Here is a 16452-nt window from a genome sequence, read left to right on the forward strand (position 1 = left end):
AGGTCTAGAGCCCTTGGTCAAAGCCCTAAGCAGGTGTTTGCTTAATAATTTGGTCAAAGATCAGTGAGTTAAAGGTTAGGCCATGGAGATGGAGAATGAAAGGGTCACAGACACACAGCACTTTCAGAAAGGGTTGAGACTTGATCTTTCTGAGTCTGGAATGGTCGAACCTCAAGGTCACCCATTAGTGATCCTGCTGTAACAGACTGAGATATGTCAGCCATAAATTCACCGTGGCGGCACCTTTAACCCTATTAATACAGGGAACGCTAGAGGTAAAAGCAAGGACCCAGAAGGATCCTGTCTGCCCAGGGAGAATTATTCGCACACTGTCCATGGTACTAAATTTATATGATAATGCTTGCAGCTGTTATTGCAGTTTCTCAAGAAAAGGGTCTCTTTACTGGTTTCTTTGGGGGGCAAGATAGGCAAACCAGGCAGATGTATAGGGTTGAGACCCACCCACCCCCTTCCTTGTGTGCGAGCACATGTTGAATCCCAAACCCAGAATTAACCTCTCCCTCCCCACCCCCCACCAATCTGCTGAAATTGGACCTTAGGATAGGGGCTCTGGGTTCCAATCCCAAATCAACTATGAAGCTCACTGAATGGCCTTGGGCCAATCTGAAAGTTAGAATAATAGAATTGTAGAGTGGGAAGCGACTATGAGTGTCATCTAGTCCAACCCCCTGCAATGCAGGAATAATAATAATAATAATAATAATAATAATAATAATAATAATTTTATTATTTATAGCCCACCCATGAGTGCCACTCTGGGTGGCTTACAGCATATATAACAACATAGTAAAAATGTTTTGTCCAGTGTGGGGCTCAAACCCACAACTTTGAGATTAAAAGGCTAGTGCTCTAATGACTGAGCTATTCCAGCTAGAATTGTAGAGTTGGAAGGAACCATGAGGGTCTTCTAGTCCAACCCCCTGAAATGCAGGAATCTTTCCCCCAATCTGGGCTCGAACTCACAACCCTGAGATTAAGAGTGGCATGCTCTAATGATTGAGCTATCTCAGGAATGCATTCAGTTCCAGCTTGCAGGTTTCCTACAGACATCTGGTTGGCCTTTATGAGAACAAGATTCTGGATTGGATGGGCTAGTGATCTGATCCAGCAGGCTCCTGTGTTCTTGAACCAACCTCACAAGGCTGTTGTGATTATAACATGGCATAATCCTGAGTGCCACCTTCAGCTCCTCGGAGGAATGGTGGGATACAAATGTGACAAAGTTATTTTTAAAAAAGGGATTGCTGAGTACCCCTTCGAATAGACCCCTTTTGCAGCTCCAGTTTTTGATTGCTTGAACTTTTATTGTACAAATGGGCACATGATGTTTGCACAAAACTCTCTGCTCATTTTCTGTGGCATATCATGTGGGAAGCTGTGTGCACCTGTTTGTTTTGATATCCTGCACAATGGGGTATTTTTTTGGGTTGGGAGAATCAATTGTAACAAGCTGAGTCCTTTTCCTCCCTAATTAAAAATAATTCCATGGAACAAGGAGGACAATGAGAAGACGAGCACGAGATAGCCCTTTGAATGCATCCGAAAGCAAAATAACATGTCAAAATATTTTTAGAACCCCAAGATGTATTTTGGTGACAACCTCAAACAGCTTTTCCCCCTCATCCTCACTCCCATCAATAGGCACAAAACTTGTATTTGCAGAAACGGGGGGGGGGGACCCAAGGCCTCCTCAATATTCTGACTACCAGGCCTTCAGAAATGTTCTCTGTGTGAACATAATTGCAAAACATGGATGACAACAAGTAATCTTTAACCTACCTAGTGTCTAGAATTTTGGGAGATAACCTTTAGCATTGTTTGTTTGAGTCTGATTTGGGAAATACAAACTCTGAGCAAAATGGAACACATGCAGCCCTGAATCTCAGTTTATGTAGCTCCCAATGCTTCTTGAAGTGACCCTATTCTTCTGTTCTTTCAACACCCCTTCCTGTTAAATTCCTCCTTATATTTCCTGGTTTTTAAAAATGCCCCTCTCTTTCTACATAGTTTCAAAACTGGAAGGAACAGTATTTTATTTCGTTGAAATAAATTGTTGTTTTTCACACACACACACACACACACAGAGAGAGAGAGAGAGAGAGAGAGAGAGAGAGAGAGAGAGAGAGTTGTCTGTCCTGTGGAAATGACATACCCAGCTGCATGAGAACAAATCAGCAAGCTGCTGCTGTGCATGTGTAACACACAAAAGTAAGAAAGGAATTACTTTCACTTGCTTGTCTGAATATTGACTGTACTAGTCTCTTGTACTTTTAAAAAAAGTACTTACTTATGCACTGGAGAGTTTCTGGAAACCACCACCAATCAGTGCTCCACAGCATGTGGCTGAACATGCTTAGAATTGTGTGCATGCCCTCTGCACATGTTTAGAACTGTGTGTTTGCACAACATGATATGGCTGCATCCAAGATGGCCGCAGCTGAAAAGGTGGAACAGCTCTTCAGGGCCGATTCAGACATCTCCGTTTGGCTGTGCGTGCAAGAATGACAGGTGTAGAGAAGGGTCATTCTGTCATTTAGTCACTAGATGGCAATATAGTTTGCTGGTGCAGTTTGGAAAGAGCTGAGGCTTGTGCTGGGTTTCCAGTTCCTCAAAAGCAACAAAGGACAGAGGTGCCATCTTGACTGGAGTTCACCAAATTCCATGACCCAGAATACAGCAGTGACCTGAACACAAATTCAGAGGCTGAGGGACCAGTGTTGCCAATGTTAGAAGCACTAGGCCAAAACACCACCACTGAACTAGAGACATCCCCCCTGCCCCCAAACCAAAGATTCCAGGGGCCCCCAAGGCACCTAAACCAGAGTCCCCTGAGCTTGGACCAGAGTCTGGTCCCTGTTGCTCTCAGGGCAAGCTGCTCAGCCAGAGCTCCTTGATTTTGCGATGACTGATCTGCTTAGACCCACTGTGCTCCATGAGCTCCTCTTCAGGACTGGAACTTGACCCAAAGACATTTCCTACATTTCAGAGGCAACGTGCATGACAAGGGACACCAGTGGTGAATGACCCTTGACTCAGATTTTGTGGAAATATGGAAGCTGAGGACTGTGCCTTTTCCAATTATTGTAGGAGAGAAAATGGAAGCCTAAGACTTGAAAGCAGGGGTGAGGGTCAGTTTCAGCCTAGGGGGCTGCATTCCCTTCCAGGTAATATCACAAAGGCCACATGGATGGGTAGGGCCAGAGGTAAAGGTGGGTGGAGCAATGGACGTAAATTTTACCTTCTAAACACATTCACCTTTCTATCCTTCATCCAGGCAAGCAAAGGGCCTGGTCAGATTTCAAGGACACAATGCAGCTGGGCGAAAACCCCCAAGGAGGGTGCAAAGCTGGAACAGTGAAGGACATGGCTTGGAGATGCAGAGATGGAGTACGGCAGGGGAGGAAGTGTGCTGTGGGGAGAGTCCCAAGCAGGGCTGGATCTAGACACATTAAAAACCCATTTCAGGAAAACCCATTGTAAACCTCATAATGGGAAATCATGTTGCCGAAAGACCAAGCTCTACATCGCCATCTGGTGTCACAGTGTTATAACGCATTTAAAACACACTTTTCTTTCCTTTTTTTTGCTAATGTAGCTGAGTCCCAGGACTGTTCCACCCATGGGGCAAGGTGAGGAGACCTTTTCAGGTGGCAGGATCCATGGGGCAACAGATGTAGCCTCCAAAGAATGCATTGATCACTGCCACTGCCATTGCCACAGTGGCAGCAACAGCTGCAGCATCCTCCTTAGAAGTTGAATCTGCTTCCTCTTCAGCAATAGGAACCCCCCCCCCATGCATCTCTGCAGCAGCCTCTTGTGGAATAGCAGGCAGTACTGGTCTCCTCTCACCTTGCCCCTATTTTCTTTTTTTTTTAAGAATATTTATTAGATTTTCCAATTTTTAAACAAACAAACAAAAACAGAACAAACAAAAACATTAAAAAAGACATAAAGTTCATAAACCATACTTTTAAATAACGAATTTCTCAGACCTCCTCATACTTCTCCTCCTTATATCCCAATTAAAATTCTTTGTTCAGCATTACAGCTTATAACATTACCTCCTTTTTCAAACCCTTCCCCCCCATCTATGTTCCTTTATATCATTACAGCTAGAAACCCCTCAATTTTAATCCAACACCATTTAACTTTCCTTAGTTTTACAGTATTTCTGTAAATAGTCCTTAAATTTTTTCCAATCTTCTTCAGCCGACTCTTCTCCCTGGTCACGGATTCTGCTCGTCAATTCTGCCAGTCCCATACAGTCGATCAGCTTCATCTGCCATTCTTCCAGAGTGGGTAGATCTTGCGTCTTCCAATACTTTGCAATGAGTATTCTTGCTGCTGTTGTAGCATACATAAAAAAAGTTGTATCCTTCTTTGGCACCACTTGGCCAGCCATGCCCAAGAGAAAGGCCTCTGGTTTCTTCAAGAAGGTATATTTAAATACCTTTTTCAATTCATTATATATCATTTCCCAGAAAGCCTTAATCCTGGGCTCCTTGTCCCTATTTTCATCGGAGAAGTGTTGGAGGGTAATAATAATAATAATAATAATAATAATAATAATAATAATAATAAATTTTATTTATATCCCGCCCTCCCCAGCCGAAGCCGGGCTCAGGGCGGCTAACAACAATAAAACAATACAAAAGTACAACACAAACAACACTCTAAAATCATTCATTATAAAATTAATTAAATTCAAGCCACTGGCCACCATTGGGCCAGAGCTCCGCGAAGATTGCCGAGGGAGGGAGTCAGGCTGTGCCCTGGCCAAAGGCCTGGTGGAACAGCTCTGTCTTGCAGGCTCTGCGGAAAGATGTCAAGTCCTGCAGGGCCCTAGTCTCTTGTGACAGAGTGTTCCACCAGGTCAGAGCCACAGCCGAAAAAGCCCTGGCTCTAGTTGAGGCCAGCCTAACTTCTCTGTGGCCTGGGACCTTCAAGATGTTTTTATTTGAAGACCGTAAGTTTCTCTGTGGGGCATACCAGGAGAGGTGGTCCCGTATGTTGTTCCGGATGTAGATCTTTATTCTCCTCTTGTACCTGATGCAGATTTCCACTCACCCCTTCTTCTCTGGTCGAGAAGGGATGCCTTTTGTGGTTCAGCTCAGGTGCCAAACGTCTTGGGCCAGCCCTGGTTTCAAGAGTCAGTTACAGAAGCCTGGAGGGACTTAATTTATCCGCCAAGCCCGAAGATTCTGTTTTAAGCGTCACAACAGTCATTTAACATGGGCAATGTGCCATGTGCATATTCTGCCAGAACCACCAAAACGAAAAGCTAAAGGGAGAGGCTGCTTTTGCTTGGCTGCCCTACATCAGCACCAGGCTCCTCCCATGTGGGTGGAGCCTGCGTTGAATGAATGAAAGGCAGAGTATGAGAACATAGAATGCACTGCTTTCCTTCCTTCCTTCGTCTCTTCTCCCACAGTGGGAGACAAGAATGAGAGGAGGGCTGGGCTCCTGTTGAGAACCTGGCAGGATGAGGCTTTTCCTCCTCCAGCTCTTGCCTTCTCCAAGTACCTGGCTTGATACACTCCCCCTCCCAGCCTTATGCTACTTCATGGAAGTTGTCTATGCAATGGGATGATTAGCACTCATTTTTGTTCAGCGCTAGGCAGATGGCTTGATGTCCTACTTTAAAAGTTCCAGGTTTGGGGTTTATGTGTCTGTGTGTATGTGAAGTGACTGACCTGAGAAGGAATTAGTAAATTCCTTATCATCCCCACCACCAGGTGCTCTCTTAATTATCAGCTATCACTCAACTCTGGAGCAATAAACAAGAGGGAGAAATGCAATTGTGAAATGCTCCTGTCATCGGTTCAAGCACTGCCGGGTTCAGCTCTGAAATGTTAGCAGTTCAAACACTGATTAATACCGGGAACTGGCATTCAGTGATAGTGCTTGTCCCGAGATCCATGTTATTAAAAGCAACAGATGAAACTCTGAGTGGAGCGGGAGGCAGATCCTTCTTGAGGCAGAATTTGTGTCTTCCTCACCACAGGAGCTGCAGGAGGTATTGGAGCCCTCAAGTAGTTGCACACAGTTCTATCAAAGTGGGATCCATCTTGCAAGATAAGGAAGGAACTTGCTACATTGGGAAGTGTTCTCTCTCTTTTAAGGTTCTGGCAGCTTGTTTTGCTAGAGGGCAACTTTGGAATATACAGGAAGCTGCTTCTAGCTCAGAATTGTCTTATGCTGATTGGCAATGGCTCTCCAAGGTTTCAGGCAGGATTCTCTCCCAGGCCGACCTGGAGACGCTGGGGATTGAACCCGAGACCTTGTTGTTCATACAAAGCAGATGTCCTACCACTGAGCTACAGCCCTTCATGTAGCTTTTCAACTTGGCAAATGTTGAAAACCTAGGAACCTGTTGCTCTCACAGGCAAGTCCTGTTGCCACTGCTATAAGATCTCTCTCCATCTCCCTCTTTCATTCCTGTTTTGGCCCCTATAGAGGGAAAAGGAACCATCTAATATCTTTCACCATCCTGGTACTCTCCAGCTGTTTTGGATACAACTCCCATCATCCACAGCCAACATAGTTTTCAACAGTAAAATAGAGTACCTGGGAGTTATAATCCAAAGCAGCCTAGGGCACCAAGTCGATGCAGACTCCTATAAAGCAAACTCAGAGGACAGATCCGGACAGCTGTTGACCCCCTCTTGTCAGAAGCAGCTCTCAGGGTTGGGCAGAGCTACTGTGCTAGCAGGTGGGTTGCCTTTGCTTATCCAGAAGGAGAGTGGGCAGGGCAAGACAGCAAGAAGGTTGCCATGGTGCTAATGCACCAGCAGAGCCAATATGCTTCTCCCTAATGTTACCGGACTACAACTCCCATCAGCTCCAGCAAGCATAGCCAAAGGCCAGGGATGATGGGAAATGTAGTTCAGCAACGTCTGGTGGGCCAAGGGTTCCCCAAGCCTGATCTGTGGGTCAGTGGTGGAGCTTCATGCTCCGGCACTGGGGGGGGGGGGTGGAGAGCAAACAGGGGGGGCTGGTGTGCGTCCCGGGGGTGTAGCACACCGCCCGCAGGGGTGTGGCACGTGTCCTGGGGGCGTGATGCGCATCCTGGGGGCGTGGTGCCCAGTGTGGGCGGGGGAACAGCTGCAATGGCACCCCAATGGGATCGGGTTGCCTGGGGGCAGTGCACTCCCCCCTCACTCCTCTTCCTCTGCCAGTGCTGTGGTTTAGTTTCAGGCAACTGCAACTGACGTCCTACTTGCATGCCTCCTGCTGATGAAATCAGTTTGGTTGGCCAGCACACATAGCAAGGCCTTCTCAGTGGAGGCCCCCCAGGTGTGAAACTCTTTCAGTTAGCATTCACTTGATCCCTTCAGTTCTGGCATCCAAGAAAGCAGGAGATTGGGAGCCTGTGGCCCTGCAGATGTTGTTGGACTCCCATTGGCTTCACCCACCATGGCTGGTGAGCAACACCTGGAGGCCCAAAATTCCCAATCCCTTTTTTAAAAAAGCCTTTAAAACTTTCCTCTTTATTATTGCATTTCCCTAAAAGCGTTTAGACAATCTAATTCAGTTCCTCCCATTTGTTTATCTGTTTGTTTCATATTCTGCCCAGTGTTTTAATTTTTCTCTGCATTTCGCCTTGTGAGAGCTTGGCCCTGGAAAGTAACTAATAAATAATTGGAACAATTTTTTAAAATGGCCGCCCGTTGTTATGGCCATCTCTGCCTATACCTTCACATACACTGGAGCCTGTGTTGCCTCAAGTATGTAAGAAAGTGTGCTCGTACCCTACAGTCCACCAATTAAAATTGCTCTCTCCCTCCTGGTGGATTAATCAACTGAAGCTTGAGTTGATTCACCTACCTGCAAAAGCTCCCAGCCCTACCAATTGATTGCTGCTTCGAAGAAAGCCATTCCCATGATGCTTCACCCTCTGCTCCGCCGCCCTGTCCTCCAGACAGACAATAAGGCACCGTGTCAAAGGAATTAAGATGAAAGCGTGCTGACAGGAGCAAGATGACTCCACTTTGTGCCCCGTAGACAACAGAAGTGACATCACATCTCCTTGAGTTGACACATTAATGAATTTAGCAACACCTGAACTTTTCTGGAAGAGGAAACCTTTTGACACCAGCAAGTTAGTTGGTGTCAGTAATAATAGGATTATGTATCATACTCTTCTCCTCCATATCTGATGGCAGAAATACCTTTTGGGGGTGTCCTAACAAGTTGACAGGGGTTCATTTAGCTTCCGCTTTTAATGACATCTTCTTTGCAGGTGAACTGCGGATGTAATGACTGCCTCTTTCCTTGCCCCCCCTCCTTTTTTTCTTTTTGCCTGGGAGTACTCCTGAAATGTCATTACGATCCAAGATGTCTCAATTGAGCTTAATGTAAGGAAAAAAGCAGGGTGGGGAGGGGGAGAGTGTGTGAGCGAGACAGCAAGAGCAGTTTAAAGGTGAAACGGATCTTGTTAATGAAGAAATAGCGTCCTTCATCTGGACAAGTCTTGTTAGATGGAGATAGGTGAATGTCAAAGGTGAAAGGGCAGGCATAACATAGCCATGTGATGAACGGTTTTATCTTTTATTGATATAAATGTTCCAGTCAAAACCTAGGTAGAGTGGATTTGTCTAAATTGAGGTATTTGGGAGGGTCAGGATGACAATAAAGCACCCCCCCATTTTTATTTTTATTTTAATCTATTACTTTAAAGTCAAAATTGCAATGTGGTTACTTTGGGGGGGATATGCATTTTGTTTTGTTTGATCTTAATTACAGCTATCACAATGAAACTGAAAAAATCACTCTACGGCTCAAATTCAAATTCAAAATTTGATTTCACCAGGCAGATTTTAGGAGAAAGGACATCTCACCTCTCAAAATTGAAATTTTGCTCTTAACATTTTTAGCACAGAAGTATGATATTTGTGACCTCCCCCTTCCTGCCCCCCATCAGATCAAATTGATTGCCTGTTGAGTTATAACAGGAAGATGATTATAAAGGAACTAGAAAAGCTTACAGTAAATTTGGGCTGCAAGCTAAACTACTGAATAGCTATTGATCATTCTGGATTTGCTGATAGATCCTTATCATGTTGACTCAGAAGTTAGCACACTGTGGCCATTAAACTGATGTGTGCTGTTGGCCTGTGGTTTTGTACAGAGGCTGCAGCTGACTTTAAATGCATCAGGAGAACTACTGATGGAGCCAAAATATGTCAAGCAGGAAGCTATTCAGTCTTTAATTTTGATGTTTTACTTCCAGAATTCTGTAAAGACCATAAGGAGACCAGAGGTCATTTTATTTCAGGCCCATAAATGGTTCCCTAAAGCAATTAGCAGCCTAAGAATATAACCATAAATAAAAATATCTAGACATTAAGGTTTGCCTCTTGCTGTTGAAGAGTTCATCCTGACCTGTACTTATTGGCTGTCCTTGATCCTTTGGGAGAGAAGAGGGTGCCATCATTTTCAGAAGCCTGATCTGTTCAGAGCTACACTTCATTGTAAAGTAGTATTGAAAGAGAAGAATGAAATAAGGCAAGGCATAATGTGGTCACATGCAGATGTTCCCTGTGTGTTTAAATCATTCAATTTTTTTTTTTGTTTACAGTCTAGTTCCTGGCAAGACACTTCTATTTAAAATAGCCCACTATTTTAGGTAATGTTGGGTGCTCAGTATAAACAAATGCATGAATGAATCCAGCTTTAAGCAAATTTAAGTAAAACAAAACACACACACACACACATTCAGTGACTCACCAAATAGAATTCATAAAAGCTGTCTTTACATTTAGGTGCTTAAACTGAATCAGGGTGTGTGTTAAGAGGATGCCATGAAACAGAAACGTAACTTTATCTTTTCAGAACAAGTGTTCTGGGTTTTGCAGTTTTGAAGAACTCAGATGGAATGAACACTAGCAACACTTTAGCTCCAACTCAAAGGAGTTCAATAGAGTTCTAAGTTCAATAGAGCTTATTTCACAGGCAAATAGAACTACCACTGAAGTTAAGCACACTTTTGTTCTGGTTATGTCCCAACCTTAAAACAGACTTGCTTTTGTTTCATTGTCAAACATTTTTTGCATACAGCTCTGAGACCACCTGAGCATGTATAGAATTCCTGAGAAAGTGACTTTTCAAAGTGACAACCCCAAGACAAGGCATCCCTGAACATGTGCAGAGTGAGTACAGTTTGTTAAGGATACGATTTGTCGTTAGAGGACCTTTGGTCCCCTCACAGTCTGACAATTTCCAGAGTTCCCTGAGAAGAGGGGTTCACTTTTAAACCATTCTGAAAATTGTAGTTCTGTGAGGGGAAATATGGGTCTCCTTTCAGCAACCTTAAGAAGATACACTTCCCATAATTCTTTGGGGGAAGCCATGCTGGCTTAAAGTGGTTTGATACTGTTTTAAATGTATAATGCAGACAGGGCCTTGGATTTGTGTTGAAGCCCTCAGACGGCTCTGGAAGAGTAAAAAGCAGAATTCCCAACCACCCCATTCAAGCCAGGGAAGACTGGAAAGTGTGTGTGTTTATACACACATGCACACATACACACATGTTGACATCTGCATCTGGAAGTGTGTTTTGTAAGTTAGAGTGTATGTGGGAGTTTATGAATGAGTTAATATTTATTAGAATATTAATAGGCCGCACTTTTATATAGCAAGGCAATATTCAGCATACACCATTACAATGATAAATAAAAACATCAAGGGGCATGCAAAATACTGGGAGGTAAAAAGAAATTCACATTGCAAACGCCTGTCTGAATAGCACCATTTTTATGAGATGGGATGCTATGGGAAACAATGATGTCTTCCAGGCCTCTAATGGCAAGGGAGTTCCACAGGACAGGGCCTGCCCTGCTCAAGGTTCAGTCCCTAGGAAAGGGCAAGCGAATGTCAGGGCTGCATGGGAACCACCACAAGTGCCCCATCAGATGGTATCACTGATCTAGGTGGAGCCTAAGGGTGATTGTATGTGTGTGCATGAGAGTGAGGTCACATCTACATTTAAAGCGCTATGATACCACTTTAAACAGCCATGGCTTCCCCCAAAGAATTATGGGAAGTGTAGTTTGTTAAGGGTGTTGAGAGTTGCAAGGAGACACCTATTCCCCTTCCAGAGGTACAATTCCTGGACTGGTTTACTCTGTGAGGGGAATAGGGATCTCCTAACAACTCTTAGCTCTCTTAACAAACTACAGCTCCCAGAGTTCTTGGGGGGGGGGGAGAGCCATGACAGTTGGAAGTGCATCATGGTGCTTTAATTGTATGGTGTGAATGTGGCCACCCTCCAAGTGTCCCTATTTTCTAGGGACATCCCTGATTTAGAGTAGCCATCCCAGCTTCTGATTGATCCCAGAATGTCTGCTTTTCCTTATTGTTGTTTAGTCATTTAGTCGTGTCCGACTCTTCCTGAGCCCATGGACCAGAGCACGCCAGGCACTCCTGTCTTCCACTGCCTCCCGCAGTTTGGTCAAACTCATTCTGGTAGCTTTGAGAACACTGTCCAACCATCTCGTCCTCTGTTGTCCACTTCTCCTTGTACCCTCAATCTTTCCACCTATTTTCATTGGAGAAATGTTGGAGGGGTGTGGAGTTATCCGATCCCTGAGCCATCTGAAGGCAATCCTGTATAGGGAAGTTTTTTTAAATGTTTAATGCTTTATTGTGTGTGTGTGTGTGTGTGTGTGTGTGTGTGTGTGTGTGTGTTGGAAGCTGGGGCAACCCAGTAAGATGTGTGGGGTTTATATAGTGAAATTTTCATTATGGAACGGGATGTCGCTATTTTCATTGGAGAACTGTTGGAGGGTATGCCAGAGAGGGAGTGATTTCTGTGTGCCAGTTCTGGTGAATGTGTGTATTGCAAGTTTGTATTGTGTATATTTGTATGTGTGTGGCAAGTGTATATGTGTGTGGTCTACATGTGTAGGTATGCACACTCACACACAATGATCTCACCCGCCACCAGTATGCGGCCCACAGGTCAGAAACTGTAAGCTGCCCTTGCATTAATGCATGCAAAGAAGGTAGTACACTTTCACATATGAAAATGTCAGGATTTGGTTTTTCTGCTCAAATTTAATCCCAAAGGCTCTGAGATGCTTTCCCCCTACTTTGTTGAAATTTTCCAAACTGATGTCCTCAGGAGGAGCTTTGCAAGAGCTGAGTTGTCAGGACAAACCAGAGTTCATTGCAAACAACTGCCCTCTTCTTTAATTTTAGATTGGTCACTGAAAGCCTTGGCAAGGCTTCAGCTGCCAATCAACTTAAGACCCATTCACAGGCAAAGTTTATGGGAGGTGGCATGTCCCCGTCTTTTCCTGGGCTGTCTTAATAGATTATAAAACTCCAACCAACTTAGGTTGTTTGCTGCTGCTGTTTTTTGTTATCTCAAAAGCAAGGTAGGCTATTTATACCCAATCACATTTGGGATGCATCCTCAATTAAAATCCTCTTTAAGCCACTGTCTCCATGTCGTTTCAGCCAAAACAAACAATTACATTTGGGTCTAGCAGGTAGAATAATGACTTTTTTCCCCTTGTCAGCTGTGAGCTTAAAAATTCCCACGCACTCCCCATTTTCCCTTCCCTTTGAATTTCAGCTGCATTTGCTTTTCAATGTGGACGCTTGGCTGGTGCTGCCTTTGTGTCTGAAACCCTCACACTGAGCTCCACTGCTTTGGTGCTGGGCTTTCCCTTTCACTGTGACATTTCAACATAAACAGTCAATATTCATGGGCTCAAAGGAGGCTCCCCTCCTACGGCTGACCAATTAAATACCAGCTGAGTTGGGCAGACAATGGCGAAGAAGCTGTTACACGCAGCTGTCTTTGGATAGAACTTCTGGCTTCTTGCAAAGGAGAAAATATCTTAATCGAAGGGGGGAAATACAAATAAAATTGGGGATATCCTGCGGAGGGAGGGACCTTTTCTTTTGGCAGTTCTCTTTTTCTTCCTTTCTCGGATTTACTCCATTGGCAAAAATGAGATGATCTATTTGTGCCTCAATTCAAGGTCCTTCTGCAACTACAGAATCAAAATATAGTATGGAGATTCCATTTAAGGGCTAGCCATTTGAGTTTTCCTTTTAAAAAGTGGGAGAAGCACAGCAGAATGACCAAAGTGCCTTCAACGCACTGATCTGGCATTAGCTAACCTTTCAATGCATCTCTTTGTCAGGTTTGCTGCGATGTTGCTTAGAATGCAGACATCATTTTGTGCCTTCAACCAATGCAATCGTATTTCTAACCTCTCTTTCTCATATGCCTTAAATATTAATTCTGGCTGCAGCAATGAAGTGGAAGATTTTAGGACTTGGTATAAACTGCAAGTCCAGCATTCTGAAAATCTCAGCTTCCTTCTTCTCCTCACACAAGTTCAGTAAGTATAGGAACTTAGGAAGCTGCCTTATACTGCCAGACCCTTTGTCCATCTGGCTACATGTGGTCTACAATGACTGGCAACAGCTCTCCAGCATTTCCAAGCAGGAAGTCCCTCCTAGCCCTGAAAGTACCAGGGGTTGAGCCTGGGACCTTCTGCAGGCAAACCATGTGACCAACCACTGAGCTACAGCCCATCCTTAAAGGTGGGGTAGCTGCTGTATACACCCTCCAAAACCAAGAAGGGTTCCAGTGGTGGTGGTGGTGAATTCATTGCGTCTCCTAATAACAGGCTGAAGAAGCATGAATAATTCAGGCTAAACAAATACATTTCTTCACTTGCATTGCCCCAAAGTGGGTAGCTTCTGCTCGCCCTTCTTCAGAAAGGAAGAGAGAACCATTCTAATGGAAAGATCTTTCAAATAGAGGACTATCCTCTGTAAAATAGGACACCATAGGAGCCAACTTCAGGAGGCTGTGGGTGCTTGGGCACCCACAATAATATACCGTATTTTTGCTCTATAAGACTCACTTTTTCCCTCCTAAAAAGTAAGGGGAAATGTGTGTGCATCTTATGGAGCGAATGCAGGCTGTGCAGCTATCCCAGAAGCCAGAACATCAAGAGGGATCGCTGCTTTCGCAGTGCAGCAATCCCGCTTGCTGTCCTGGCTTCTGAGATTCAGAATATTTTTTTTCTTGTTTTCCTCCTCCAAAAACTAGGTGTGTCTTATGGTCTGGTGCGTCTTATAGAGCGAAAAATTGTGGGGGCCGGGTACCCACAAAGTCATTGAAAAAAGCCTGCAGATGACAGTGGCACTGCCTCTGAAAAAGAAGCAGTTCAGATCCATCCTCCACAGCCAGCTAGCGAGGCCCCCTTTTCCATGGGGTAGGGCTTGGCTGCGGAGTCTCTCTGCCTCCAGGTCTGAGCCCCTTCCCACAGAAAAGTGCGCCTTGCTGGCTGCAGATAGGAGGGGGGAAAGGAGTTGCTGCCGCCGGCCGCTACAACATGGACATGCAATGTCACACACCTACACCTGAGTGTGATGTCACATTTATGTAGTGGGTGTGACATCACACACACTGTGATGTCGCACATCTGCATGCGGCAGAAGGCACCCACAATCCTGATGGTGAGATGGCGCCCTTGTATGGGGTTGTAGCCAATGTTAGTCCTACTCATAAGAGACCCACAAGAGAGGTGCATTGCTATGTTACTCCAGACAATATGTTCTACATGGGGCTGCTCTTGAAGGCAACTCAGAAATGGCAACTGGTCCAAAACACTACAGACTGGGGTTGCCTTTAGAACGGATACTAAGTCTTCATTCTATAACAGCTGCATTGGCTGCCAGTTCCTTTTCAGGCTGACTTCAAGGTGCTCGCATGAATGTTTAGAGCCCTAAATGACTCAACCCAAATATTGAAAAGGCTGCCTCCTTCTCTTCAGACCGTCCCAGGTGTTAAAATCAGCAGAGGGGCCCTCAGAAATTCAGCAGGTGGTAGCCTTGGAAACAGCATTTTCTGTGGCAGCCCCCAAGATGTTGCATCCCCTCCTCACTATACATCTTTTGGAGAACACTGAGCACGCACCTCTTTTCCCTAGCCTTAGGAACTGCAGATTTTGTATGAGATAATGTTGTTACACAGAAGAGAAATTATATGCACAGTCCATTCTGGCAGAGATCTAGCTGAAGCTGAAACTGCCTCAGACTGGGGAATCACATTCATATTTGTGGAACAACCCTATAGGTCAGTGGTTCCAAATGAGCTAAGTACTACAGACCCCCTGTTTTCCCAAAAAACAAGCCATGAACCCCATACTTTTGAAAATCTTGGTGTCCCTGTGATAGTTTTTGTTATGTGAATGGTGCCACCCTCCAACATGTTGCAGCACAAAACCAGGGTGCATGTCTTGCAGGCCACATTCCCATACGAGTCATGTGACCCGTGCAAGAGCACAGTGCCCCAAAACACTCCTTTCTGGGCACTGCAATCTCACGTGAGGCATTCATCTGGCCACAATCTCATGTGAGAGCGCAGCCTCCCAAAACAGGATGCCCTGAGTACCGGTAAGTTCAGCAATAAAAGTTATTTTGAGTATAAGTTGGGGAAAATATAGAAGAACCACAATAAAAAGGTAAAGGGACCCCTGACCATTAGGTCCAGTCGTGACCGATCTGGTGTTGTGGCGCTCATCTCGCTTTATTGGCCAAGGGAGCCGGCATACAGCTTCCAGGTCATGTGGCCAGCATGACTAAGCCGCTTCTGACGAACCAGAGCAGCGTACGGAAACGCCATTTACCTTCCCGCCGGAGTGGTACCTATTTATCTACTTGCACTTTGACATGCTTTCGAACTGCTAGGTTGGCACAATATGCAGCAGTAAAATATAGCTATGAGGAAACCGTGGAAGGGTCGAAGTCGGCTATTGAGTGAATGTGTATTGGAGAATGTTTGACAAATTGTATTTTATTTGTGGAAAATTTATAAATAAAATTTGAAAACAACAACAACAGGAGAGTTGATGGGTATGTGCCACAGGCCCCCTGGGTGGGTTATGCAGACCCTCTGAGGTCCACAGAGCACCAGTTGGGAACCACCACTAAATTATTCTCAGTGCAAATAAATATATCACCGTTTGGCCCCTCTGCTTTATTGTTCTGTCAACTTTCTCCCTGTCCGAACACACACTTTTTATAGCTCTCCTTCCCCCGCGCCTTCCCTTCTCCACAAATTGAGAGATTAATCCGGTCCCCAATTGAAGTGGCAACCCATATCATACCTTCCCTTGATCTCACGGCCCGGCTGTTCACAGCTAAGGCCTATGACCAAGCTCTCCTCTCTGGGTTGAAAGTCTCCCTCCTTCTTCTCTGCCCCCACCCCCTTCATTGTTCCGGGCCACACATCCGTGAACCTTTTGGCATGTTATGTACTTAAGCATGGTCAGGTTGATGTCATTATTTTTGTATTGTCGCGCAGCCGCTCCCTGGCTGTTTTGCCCATATTCACAGAGAACACCCTGTGGGCTCTTTGTAGGTTAACCTTTCAGAAAAGGAGATTCCGGACCACCTGCA

Source organism: Podarcis raffonei, chromosome 14 (genome assembly GCF_027172205.1).
Source record: "Podarcis raffonei isolate rPodRaf1 chromosome 14, rPodRaf1.pri, whole genome shotgun sequence".
NCBI lineage: Eukaryota > Metazoa > Chordata > Lepidosauria > Squamata > Lacertidae > Podarcis > Podarcis raffonei.